The sequence below is a fragment of the Pinus tabuliformis genome, chromosome 9, assembly GCF_031772625.1.
Source record: "Pinus tabuliformis cultivar Carrire ecotype Pingquan chromosome 9, CPIR1, whole genome shotgun sequence".
NCBI classification, from domain to species: Eukaryota; Viridiplantae; Streptophyta; class Pinopsida; order Pinales; family Pinaceae; genus Pinus; species Pinus tabuliformis.
Window position 1 is genome coordinate 1,117,144,245 of NC_142307.1, and position 11,045 is coordinate 1,117,155,289.

Sequence of the window (11,045 nt, forward strand, 5' to 3'; positions counted from 1 at the left end):
AACAAACGACCCAATTAAATATAATCCGGCCTGGCCTCCGGCCCCTACTAAACTCCCTTCGGACATTCCAAAATTCGAAGGGAAGAGTGGTGAGGACCCGGGCGACCACGTAACCACGTTCCATCTATGGTGCTCATCTAACTCCCTCGTCGATGATTCGATTAGGTTGAGACTCTTTCAGTGCACCTTAACTGGCAACGTGGCCAAGTGGTATATAGAGTTGCCAGGGGGCAGCTTCTCATCCTTTGCCGACTTAGCCAATATTTTCTTAAATCACTTTCAGTTGCCTGTCCGCTATGACGCCGAAACTGAACTTCTGGCTACCTTTCGTCAGGATAAGGCTACTCACATTTCCGATCACATTCAGGAATGGAGACGGAGAAAAAGGCTCATCAAAGCCGAAATCCCTCCGGAGTACCGTCTCGAGTGGTTTTTGAAGTCTTTGCAACTCGAGATCTCCAAGGATGTCTCCATGTCTGGAGTCTATTCTGAGGAGCAAGCCATTTTTAGGGCCCAGCAGTTAGAATTGATCTACTCTCAGTCTAGGATCCTACAAAAGTACTTGCCAGATGCTCCTGGATCTAAGGTTGATCTAGCTAAGCCGAAGCCAGGTCCGCACGCGGATGGTATCGTTGGGTCAGTAGACACATCTACAGTGAACTTGTTGAATCAATTGCAGCAGTTATCTTTGCAAACTGCTTCTAACAACCAAGTCACATTGTCTAATCCTTCCGCTCCCCAAACTTCTTCAGTTAATGCCGTCCAATCCGATAACCCCAAAGGAAATCAAAACTCCAATGGGAAAAAGAAAGGACGTGGTAAGAAGAAGAACTCTGATGGGAAGCCTGATGCAAATAAATCCGGCAACAACGCTGGTGGTGGTAAAGGTGAGTCGAGAAAGAAAGTTAAGTTCCCTTGCAAGTTATGCAGTGGGGACCATCTAACTCATCTCCGCCCTAGAATTGAAGACGCTCAGCGCTTGTTAGGACAACAAGGGACTTCTAGTTCGCAAGCTGTGTTAACTAACCCGTTTCCCCAAGGGCAGCAACTTCTTGCTGGCGCGAATTCGAATCCTGGGACCTCCTCAGGGGTCAACCAGGAAGGGCAAAAAGCATCAAATGTTTTTATGATGGGTTCAAATGTCCATGTGACTACTCAGTCACATGATTATGGTGAAGCCGAAACATCTAAGGATAAAACGGTTCCCGGAGGTAATGACCTTCATATTGAGCGACCCCCTGTTGAGACTATACCTAGGATACCGAAAGGTTCCGCCAAACGCGCGACGATCAACCCTAATGTTAGGGCCGCCCAAAATTACTCCATTGTGGAGGATTTGGCTCAAAGCCCATGCGCTATGTCCGCTTTGGAAGTTCTCCAGTCGTGTCCGTCTCAGAGAAGTGCTTTACTCTCCGCCATTGGAGCAGTCGATCCAGCTAACTCTTTAGTGCTCTCTTTTGACATGTCAAATGTCAAAAAGAGACTCCCTCATCATATGGCTTTTCAGATAAAGTCAACATACCGAAAAATCAATATTTTTCGCACCGTTATAGATGAAGGAGCTTCCACATGTGTCATGTCCATGTCATGTTGGAAGGCTATTGGTTCACCTTCGGCTGTTCCTTCACCAACCGTCTTAACTGCATTTGATGGTCATTCTCACAAGCCGCATGGGATTATCCCGGCCTTTCCTGTATGTGTTGGAGGGAAGGTCGTTAATATCGAAGTCGAAGTCGTAGATGCGAACCTAGACTATAATCTCCTATTAGGAAGGAACTGGGTATACGAGATGGAAGCCGTTGTTTCGACTCTGTTTCGTGTCATTTGCTTTCCTCATGAGGGGAAAATCGTTAAGGTTGATCAATTGGACTATTCCCCAATCGATCCTCAAGCAAGCTCCGACTCTACTGTTCCTTTGGTGGATAACCCTCGCCCGCCGACTGAGAATTTAGGAGTAGGGATGTATTCCTCATTGATGGGTACGTTTGATCTTCCCTCTCCTTTTGCAAAAATCAATGCTATTTCATCATCCAAGGAGTCTCCTCGAGAAGAGTTCTTTCGAACTCATTATTTTTCCGACCCTTGGACCTTGCCTTCACCTATTGCCACATTAGTTGAAGGACAAGTTAATGGAATGGCGTTTCCTATATCTGCAGCTGAGCTTAGATATCAGTCTATCGTAGACTCGGCAGATAACCATTCTACTCCTTTTTCCGAAGAGGAGTTAGATGGTCATGTGGCCCCAGCTTGGAGCTTTGATTCTACCTCTGCCTTGGACTGCTTAGATTTGGTTCTACCTTCTGAAGAAGCAATCCTCGAAGTAATGATGGGTATAGATCGACCTTGGGAAGACTTACGCCATCGTTCATATTTTCTTCCTCCATTGCAGGAAGTAGAATCTAGATTCTCCGAGCTCGTTGATAGTGATGTTTGTACGGTGTCGAACCCTTTGGCTCCAACACACACACGTGCCGAAGGTAATATGTCGGTAATTTCAAAAACGATACCTATAAACATCTCTAAGGATCCTAACATCATCGAGAATATCTTCATCGGAATTGAGTGTTCCTCTGAAGAAATTCAAATTTACACCGACCTATTCAAGGAATATCGTGATGTATTTGCTTGGTCTTATGAGGAAATGCCCGGCATTGATCCTTCTATAGTCCAACATGAGATCAAGACGTACGAAAACGCAAAACTGATTCGTCAAAGGCTTCGGCTGGTTAACCCTAGGAAAGCAGCGGCTATCAAAGCTGAGGTTGAGAAGCTGCTAAGGGCGGGTTTTATATACCCTGTTCCTCTTACGGATTGGGTTTCTAATCCAGTCCCTGTAGATAAAAAGCAAGGAACAATCCGGGTATGCATCGATTTTAGGGACTTAAATAAGGCTTGTCCAAAAGACAATTACCCCACGCCATTTATTGATCAAATTATTGACGAGTGTGCGGGTAATGAGATTTTCTCCTTTATGGATGGTTTCTCAGGTTATAATCAAATCTCTATTCGTCCTGAGGATTAGCATAAGACTGCCTTCATATGTCCCTGGGGTACCTTTGCATATCGAAAGATGCCCTTTGGTCTTAAAAACGCTGGAGCCACATTTCAGCGGGCCATGTCATACGCTTTCCACGACATCAAACATGTCATCGAAGCATACTTAGATGATCTCGCTGCTCGTTCTCGAAAGAGAACAGATCACCCTAGTCATCTTCGATTAGTCTTTGAGAGATGTCGTTTTTACAAAATCTGGTTGAACCCCAACAAGTGCGTTTTCGCGGTCACATCCGGTCGGTTGTTAGGGTTTATAGTGTCCAATGAAGGGATTCGGGTTGATCCCTTCAAGGTTGAGGCAATAGTTCAGTTGCCTCCCCCGTCCTCAATCCGTCAACTTCAAAGTCTTCAAGGGAAGGCTAATTTCTTAAGAAGGTTTATAGAAAACTACGCCGAGATCACTAAAGGGTTCATGCGTTTACTATGGAAAGGAGTTCCATTTGTGTGGGACGACTTTGCGCAGCGGTCGTTTGATGCTTTGAAAAAGGCATTAGTCTCTGCCCCGCTTTTGAGTCCACCGGATTATGGTAGAGACTTCCTTTTATATCTCGCCGCAGCAGAATCTACCATTGGTATGGTTCTAGTTCAGGAAGACGATGCTCTTGTCGAGCACATGATTTATTATTTGAGCCGAGGCTTAATAGGCCCTGAACTCCGCTATTCTCCGGTTGAGAAGTTGGCCTTGGCAGCTGTCCATGCTGTCCAGAGGCTCCGTCATTATAACTTGCTACGCAAAACTTTTGTCTTAGCGGCGGTCAATCCATTTCAATTTGTCCTCAGTAGGCGAGTGATTGGGGGCAAATATAATAGATGGATAGTCATTTTACAAGAATTCGATCTCGAGTTCTTGTCAGCGAAGTCTAAGAAATCTATGGTCTTTGCGGAGCTAATTTCTGAGCTTCCTTGTGGAGAGGATATTGTTTATGAGGAAAGTTTACCCGACGAACATATATTCCTCATCTCTTCACAAGACCCTTGTTATGGAGATATCATTGTTTATCTCCAGACTTCGAAGTTTCCCTCTACTTTCTCCAAGGATGAACGTCGCAAGTTACGTCACCTGGCTAAAAGCTATGTTATCATTGGTGACACATTATACCGTCGAGGGGTTGATTCAATTCTTCGACGTTGTTTAACCTTAGAGGAAGCAGAGTCTGTTCTTAATGACTGCCACAGTGGAGCTTGTGGTGGTCATCTATCAGGGCTTGCTACAGCCCAGCGCATCTTACGTGCTGGCTATTTCTGGCCTTCACTCTTTAAGGACTGTGTGGAAGCGGTAAAACGCTGTCACCCGTGTCAAATTTTTACTCGCAAGATGCGCGCGCATCCAGCTCCCCTTTTTCCCGTTGTCACCGTCGGTCCCTTCACTAAGTGGGGTATTGATTTTATGACTTGTAATCCGCCTTCAGCGACAAATCACAAGTACATTATCGTGGCTGTAGACTACTTCACGAAGTGGGCTGAGGCCATGCCTACTTATAAGAATGATAGTGACACGGCAGATTTGTTTCTTTTCAATCAGGTTATCTCAAGATTCGGTATCCCAAGAGAGATTGTCACTGACCATGGCAGTCATTTCCAAAATCAGCTAATGTCCGAATTGGCTCTTAAATTAGGTTTCCGTCAGGAGCATTCGTCTCCTTACTATCCTTAGGCCAATGGACAGGTCGAGGCGGTCAATAAAACTCTAAAGACGATACTCCAATGGACAATTGATAAAAATCGGTCCAATTGGCACATTGTGTTGTATCCGACTCTATGGGCATACCGAACCTCCATCAAAACGGCTACTGGTTTTACACCCTTTCAGTTGGTTTACGGGATGGAATCTATCTTTCCGGTCGAATGTGAAATTCCATCTCTGAAATTGGCTGTTGAGCTTCTTCCTGGGACTTCGAGTCTCGAGGAGCGCCTCGTTCACCTGGAACATCTCGATGAGCAGCGTCGAGATGCCGCCACGATGAATGAGGCCCATAAGAAAAGGGTCAAAACTCAGTATGATAAGTCTGTCCGTCCTCGTATCTTTTCTGAAGGTGACCTTGTCTTGGTCTATGACCAGGATAAGGATGCCTTGGGGGCAGGCAAATTCAAGCCTATGTGGTACGGTCCTTTTATTATCAAACGAGTCTTAGAAAAAGGATCGTATGAGTTAATTGATTTCGAAGGGAACAAGCTGGCGGAGCCCCGAAATGGGCTCTATTTAAAGAAGTATTTTGCTTAGTTTTACCAGGCAATGGCTTCTTTGTATTTTATGTATATGTGTACATATATTATCGAGCGTTTTCTGATATCAACACTTTTTGGTCTGCCTTGGCAGGTGTTGATGGATGAGTTGGTTTATTTTGGGTTCGCCGATGGTGCTAGTCGACACACTCGGAATCTTGCTTCCGCAGCTTGGGTACTTTATTATCCAACTGGTCAATTGATGGTATCGAGAGGCGTGTGTATCGGTCCTGCTTCAAACAATATGGCCGAGTATACAACCGTTATCAATTTATTATCCGAGGCAATCTCTTATGGGATCGACTCGTTGGTAGTATATCTTGATTCTCAATTGATAGTGTCTCAGTTAAATAACATTTATCGGGTTAGGGATCCATCATTATATCGCCAATATTTAAGGGTGAGGTTGTTGCAAAGATCATTTATTTACATTAATTATTTGCACATACCAAGATCTCAAAATTGGTTAGCTGATTCTATCGCTAATCAAGCATTAGACTGGCATATCAATCATTCCTCATCATAAAATCATATATCAAAAAGTCAAACTGTATATATATATATATATATATATATATATATATATATATATATATATATATATATATATATATATATATATATATATATATATATATATATATATATATATATATATATATATATATATATATATATATATATATCGCAAAGCGTCTCGAGTGTACATATGTGTGTCCAAAAATATACAAAATTGGGACTCAAATGCCCATAATCATGTCAGGCATATCTAATGCCTCGGCTCTGGATGAGCAGCTAAATAAGTAACTATAGCATTGGCCACACGCCGAAAGACGCGAACCCAGTCACGTGGCATCCCAACCACATGACGCTGCATATCTGGAGGAAGGTCCTCTACCTCGACCATCGGTACTTGGTAGCTCAGTCTAGCCAAGTGCCGCTGGACGTTGTTTAAGGTCCGTTCCACATCCGCAGCCGCCTCTTCGGCTCCTCGGCCATGCCGTCCATGCCGCGGGAATCCATCTGGTCGTACGGGCCCAATGTCTGGAACATGATCATCATATTAGTCGTTTGAATCTCATCAAAAAATATTTTTCAAAGTTCATCATTATATTTGAAAAATCCAAAAAATTATAAAATCATAAAAATCAAAAATCTTACCAATCTCGCCCCATGCTGCATCCGGTGGTAACACTAGATCGGGATCTCCTCGGAAATCCAGTCCGGCATAGGGGTAGTCATCTATGGCGATGATCTGTTGCTCCCACCAAGCAAAAAAGTCATCGTCGAATGCATTCCTTGGCACTTCCCCACCTCCCAGACGTTTCATCAAGTCAGCCCACCGGCCCATGCGTGGATCACGTGGACTACTGATGGGAACTGCTACCCTGGGGCGGAGTGCGGGAACCTTCTCGAAGAAGAAAGTGCATAAAATGGTTCCGTACCCAAAGTTCTTGGTCTGTCCCCTCTTGATAGAAGCAAGCTGTTCCTTCATGTTGGCAAGTAGAGGAGTACACCAGTCAAACACCGTGGTAAGACAGTCCATTGCTACGCTCATGTTTACCCGTGACGCCTGATGTAGCGAGGATGATCCGTTCACTCGAGCCATGGTGAACAACATTATCCGTAGTGACAAACTCGCCACGTGTGGGATAGAGATCTGGCTCCCGACCTTCCGATGACCTGGGCAGTAAAGTTGTACATAGTCATCTACACTGAGACTATTCCGGGTCCTGCCCCGGGATTGTACTACCTCTCCCCTTCGGGAAAGGCCCGTGATAAAATATATATCTTCCACTTCTATCCTGAGTGGCATCTGATCAATCACAAAAGCTTCCTCCTCGACATCCCAATAATCAATGAGTCTCTCGAGCAGACGCACATTTGCTTTCATATTTGGTAACTTGAAGAACTTTAGCAATCCACATCCCCGTAGGGCATCTAACGCCTCATCATTGTTCATAACTTCATTATCTACGGCTGAGTGCTCTCTTTCACGCCATGTGACAGTCATCCTGGAAGAAAAAATCATTTTCATCCGTTAGTTTTATTTATAAAATTATTTTGCTGCGCACACGCGGGTTCCCTTGTATACAGTCGCGTGTAGGGCCGTCGTATACGCGAGTTCTATACAGCCAACCCGCATGTACACCGCAGAGCAATTTTTGTAAAAAATCTAACGGTGAAACATCAATTAAACTTCCTAAAAACTATCACAATTAATTGCAAGACAAGTTTAGTGCTTACCTGGAAGTTTTCGGCAAGTTTGAACGGTTGAATTGGTCACGGGGAAGTTTGCTCCTTTTGCTCCACAATTTTGCTCTCCAAGTCAAATGGTGAAAATGGTAAGTCAAAAATGCCTTTTATAAGTTTTGAAAATGTAAAATTTTTTCAAAATTTTATTTTGTTTGCTTTCATGTCACTTTTAACTTGGGAGCTTGGAATGTCGAGATTGGGTTGTTTTTCAGGACATTTTGGACATTTTTCGACGGCTCGAGACGGTTCCATGACTGCTGACCCGTCATGGCGGGTATCGTGTTCTCACTGGCATATAGGTTAGGGACACCATTTTTCCGCTTGCATTATGCATACTAGCCTCCATTTGACCGATACATCTGCCGTAGGGTCGACCCCATCGTGTTATGGTTCGCAAACCATTTTCACTCGCCGATTCTTTAAATCATGACACGATGGTAGAGCCATCCCTTTACATGGGCATCCTAGTTAGCACCTCACTGACATTTGTTGCCCATGCTGCTTCATTTTGAGTAGGCTCGGGAGTCCTCTGTAGTCCCGCCATGACTTGTGCGTTGAAGACTCATTCCTCTTTGCTTCTTCGCTTCGTTCTGGCCTTATACCCCAGAGGCTCCTATGTGTGTTGAGTTGTATTTTTGCATTGCATGTTGACTATTGGCACCTTTTGGCCTAGAGCCGGCTTCACTGGGACTCGTGTTTAAGCCAACTTTTGACCATGACGTCTGCAAAATAAACCTTGCATACCTTTGACTTCTGCAGCTTGACATACCTTGATCTGTGGAAGGAACATACCTTTGAGTGTCACCAACCAGTTTTCACCTCCCTGCATTGAGCATAGGAACGTTCCTTTCCCAGGAACTAGATCATCTGTTTCACCGACACTCGTTCTTTCCACTGTACCATAGCATTCTTTTATTCTTTTTCCGGCTTATCAGAAAAAGACAAAAAAATTAAATATTCCAAAAAGAGCGGGAACAGGGACGTTATTTCCATTTATTGATGGCAGCTAGAGTCAGTTGTGTCGCCCTTGAACAAAGCACTCAAAACAAAGTCTCCTTCGCATGGGTGGGATTTAGTTTGACTTAGGTATGCCATAACCTTGTTATTGAGTTAGTTCTCCCCCGATTGGTTATCTCTTCCAATCATATGGAGGGTTCGTTCATGCCTCCTGCATGGCGAACTTACACAGAGTCATCATATGCTGCCACATAGTCACATTGAGTCGTGCTTTTGTTCAAGGGAAGTTAGCCTGAGTCGGCCTTTCTGCGGTGTCTCTTGACTCATTTTTCAGTCGGCCATCCCTGGTTGTCAGTGTCATGTCTATCATCACATCAGTTATATTGGTCCTTTACTTGTGCCGGTTTGAGAAGGTCCCCATTGACTTCTTGCTGGCGGGTCTTGTCCTTATTGACGACGACACATTGCTCTGAGGACAGGCCTAGAGCCGCACCCTGGCCCTATTTTCATTATTGATAGGTCACCTTGTGCTCAGCATCGATCAGTATCATGGGTCTTTGACTGAGTGGTTTCCCTTGTGTTCGACGTCAGCATACATTATCACACATTGGGATTCGTGCAGTACCTTGGTTTCCATTTGACCCTATTGGTGGATACCTCGCCTCTGTGTCAGCTTTCATTATTGGTTGGTTCAGAGGGTTTCTGTCGTGCGCTAGCTACATCTTGTGTACGTCGGAAACGTACTTCGGTTGGGTTACTACATCTTTTTTCGTCCGATTCCTTCCACATTATTGGCCTACGGGTTACACTCGCGCTAGATTGATGGAGGATGCCTTAATGCCTTCCTTCTAGCGGATCTTTCCCTATCGACTCCGACTCATTGCTCTGGGGCAAAGATCTAGAGTCCATTTGGCAGTACCTTGGGGTTTGCAGTCATTAGTGGCAGATTCCTCGCTATCGACAGTGGGAAACCATCATTGTCTCCTGATTGATAGATTCTTACAGGTGTTCGACTTCAGCTCATCTATTCACACTTGTTAGATTGTACTGGGTACCTTGACGCTCATTATCATTATCGGTGAGTTGTCTCGCGTTTGTTAACGGTATATATCAATGACCAGTAATCAAACGATTTCTCACATGGTCGACTTCAGATCATTTATTCCCATGGTGTAGAAATGTACCACGGCGGTCGGTGAAGACCTCAGGTTGTATCAGCGTTCATTGGTTCACTTGACAGTTGCTCCTGTTGCTGCTAGTTGATACCACTCCACCTTATATGTTGCAGTCAGTCATGGCGACATTCTATATGCTGGCACCTGAGTTTGCAGTGTAGTACCATCCTATTCCATCATGTTCAGTTGGTACCTTTTGAGATCAGTCTTTGGTTTCAGTGATCCATTACATCATACAGCATCATTGACAGTTTTATATGTGATATTCAGACATGTACTTGCTCCTTATGATCAGATGATCCATTATGTATCTTCCAGTCATTTATACTTGTATACTTAGTGGATCCGCTTGTACTTGATATGCGGACATGCTTTACTTTTCCTGAGCATGGGTATGCCCGCCTCAGACAGTGTTTCTTTCTGATCTCCTTTCGGTGGCTTGGCAGGCTGAATTCTGGTGAAGTCCTCCTCGGTTTTTCGGCAGAGTTCCTTTCCTTGTACTTACTTAATATATTTCGGCCATCATGTTCCCCTTCTGACCTCATATATTAGGGGGCATCTGTTATAGCTCCAAATCTCACTCTTATGGTTTGTGATGCTGCACTCATGGCCTAGGGCAACCCCTCCTTCCAGACCTGGTCCAAAAATTTAAAAAACAGTGTTTTATTCCCTATACGCGACATTGCCCTGAGTTAAACGCGTGTACACGCGGGTCTGTCATACCCAACCCACGTGTATCTATTAAAACACTTAAAAAAATAATAAATTCCTTATTTTCGGGCGGAGATCGCGGGTTTTACCTGCTGGATCACCTGTTAGTGCCCGTGGCCCAACTGTTCCCAACCAACTCCTAACTAAAAAACTACTTTGGAGATGGTATAAAAAGACATCAAAGGGAAGGCCAAAGAGAGAAAGAAGAGCAAGATTATTATGCTGAGATTTTCCCCTTAGACCAGGTCTGAAGTCCTTGGTGCATTCTGCACTTCCCCCATTTTGCATAGGAAACCCTTGTTTCCATGTGTATTGGTGATCATACATCCTTGATGTCATCATTGAGTAAGGCTTGGAAGGAGCTCTTGTTGGAGGCTTGAGGCTGGAACGAATCCGGGAGGAAGCTTTGCTTGGAGCCTGCTGAAGGTGTTCAGGTGATATCTTTCCGTTATATGTACTTTATTTGCCTTTATATATAAAGAAACACGTCTTTGTTCCCGAAACAATCTTTCTTTATGCTTATGAGACTCTTGTTTTGAATTCTTATGCAAGTGGTTACTTAAAGATTTTTATAACTAACTTTATAGCATAAAGATGGTTTATACATAAGTATTTGTACATGTACTGTTGTGTTCTTTGATTTGTTTGTCTTGCAGGTCAAAGAAAGAA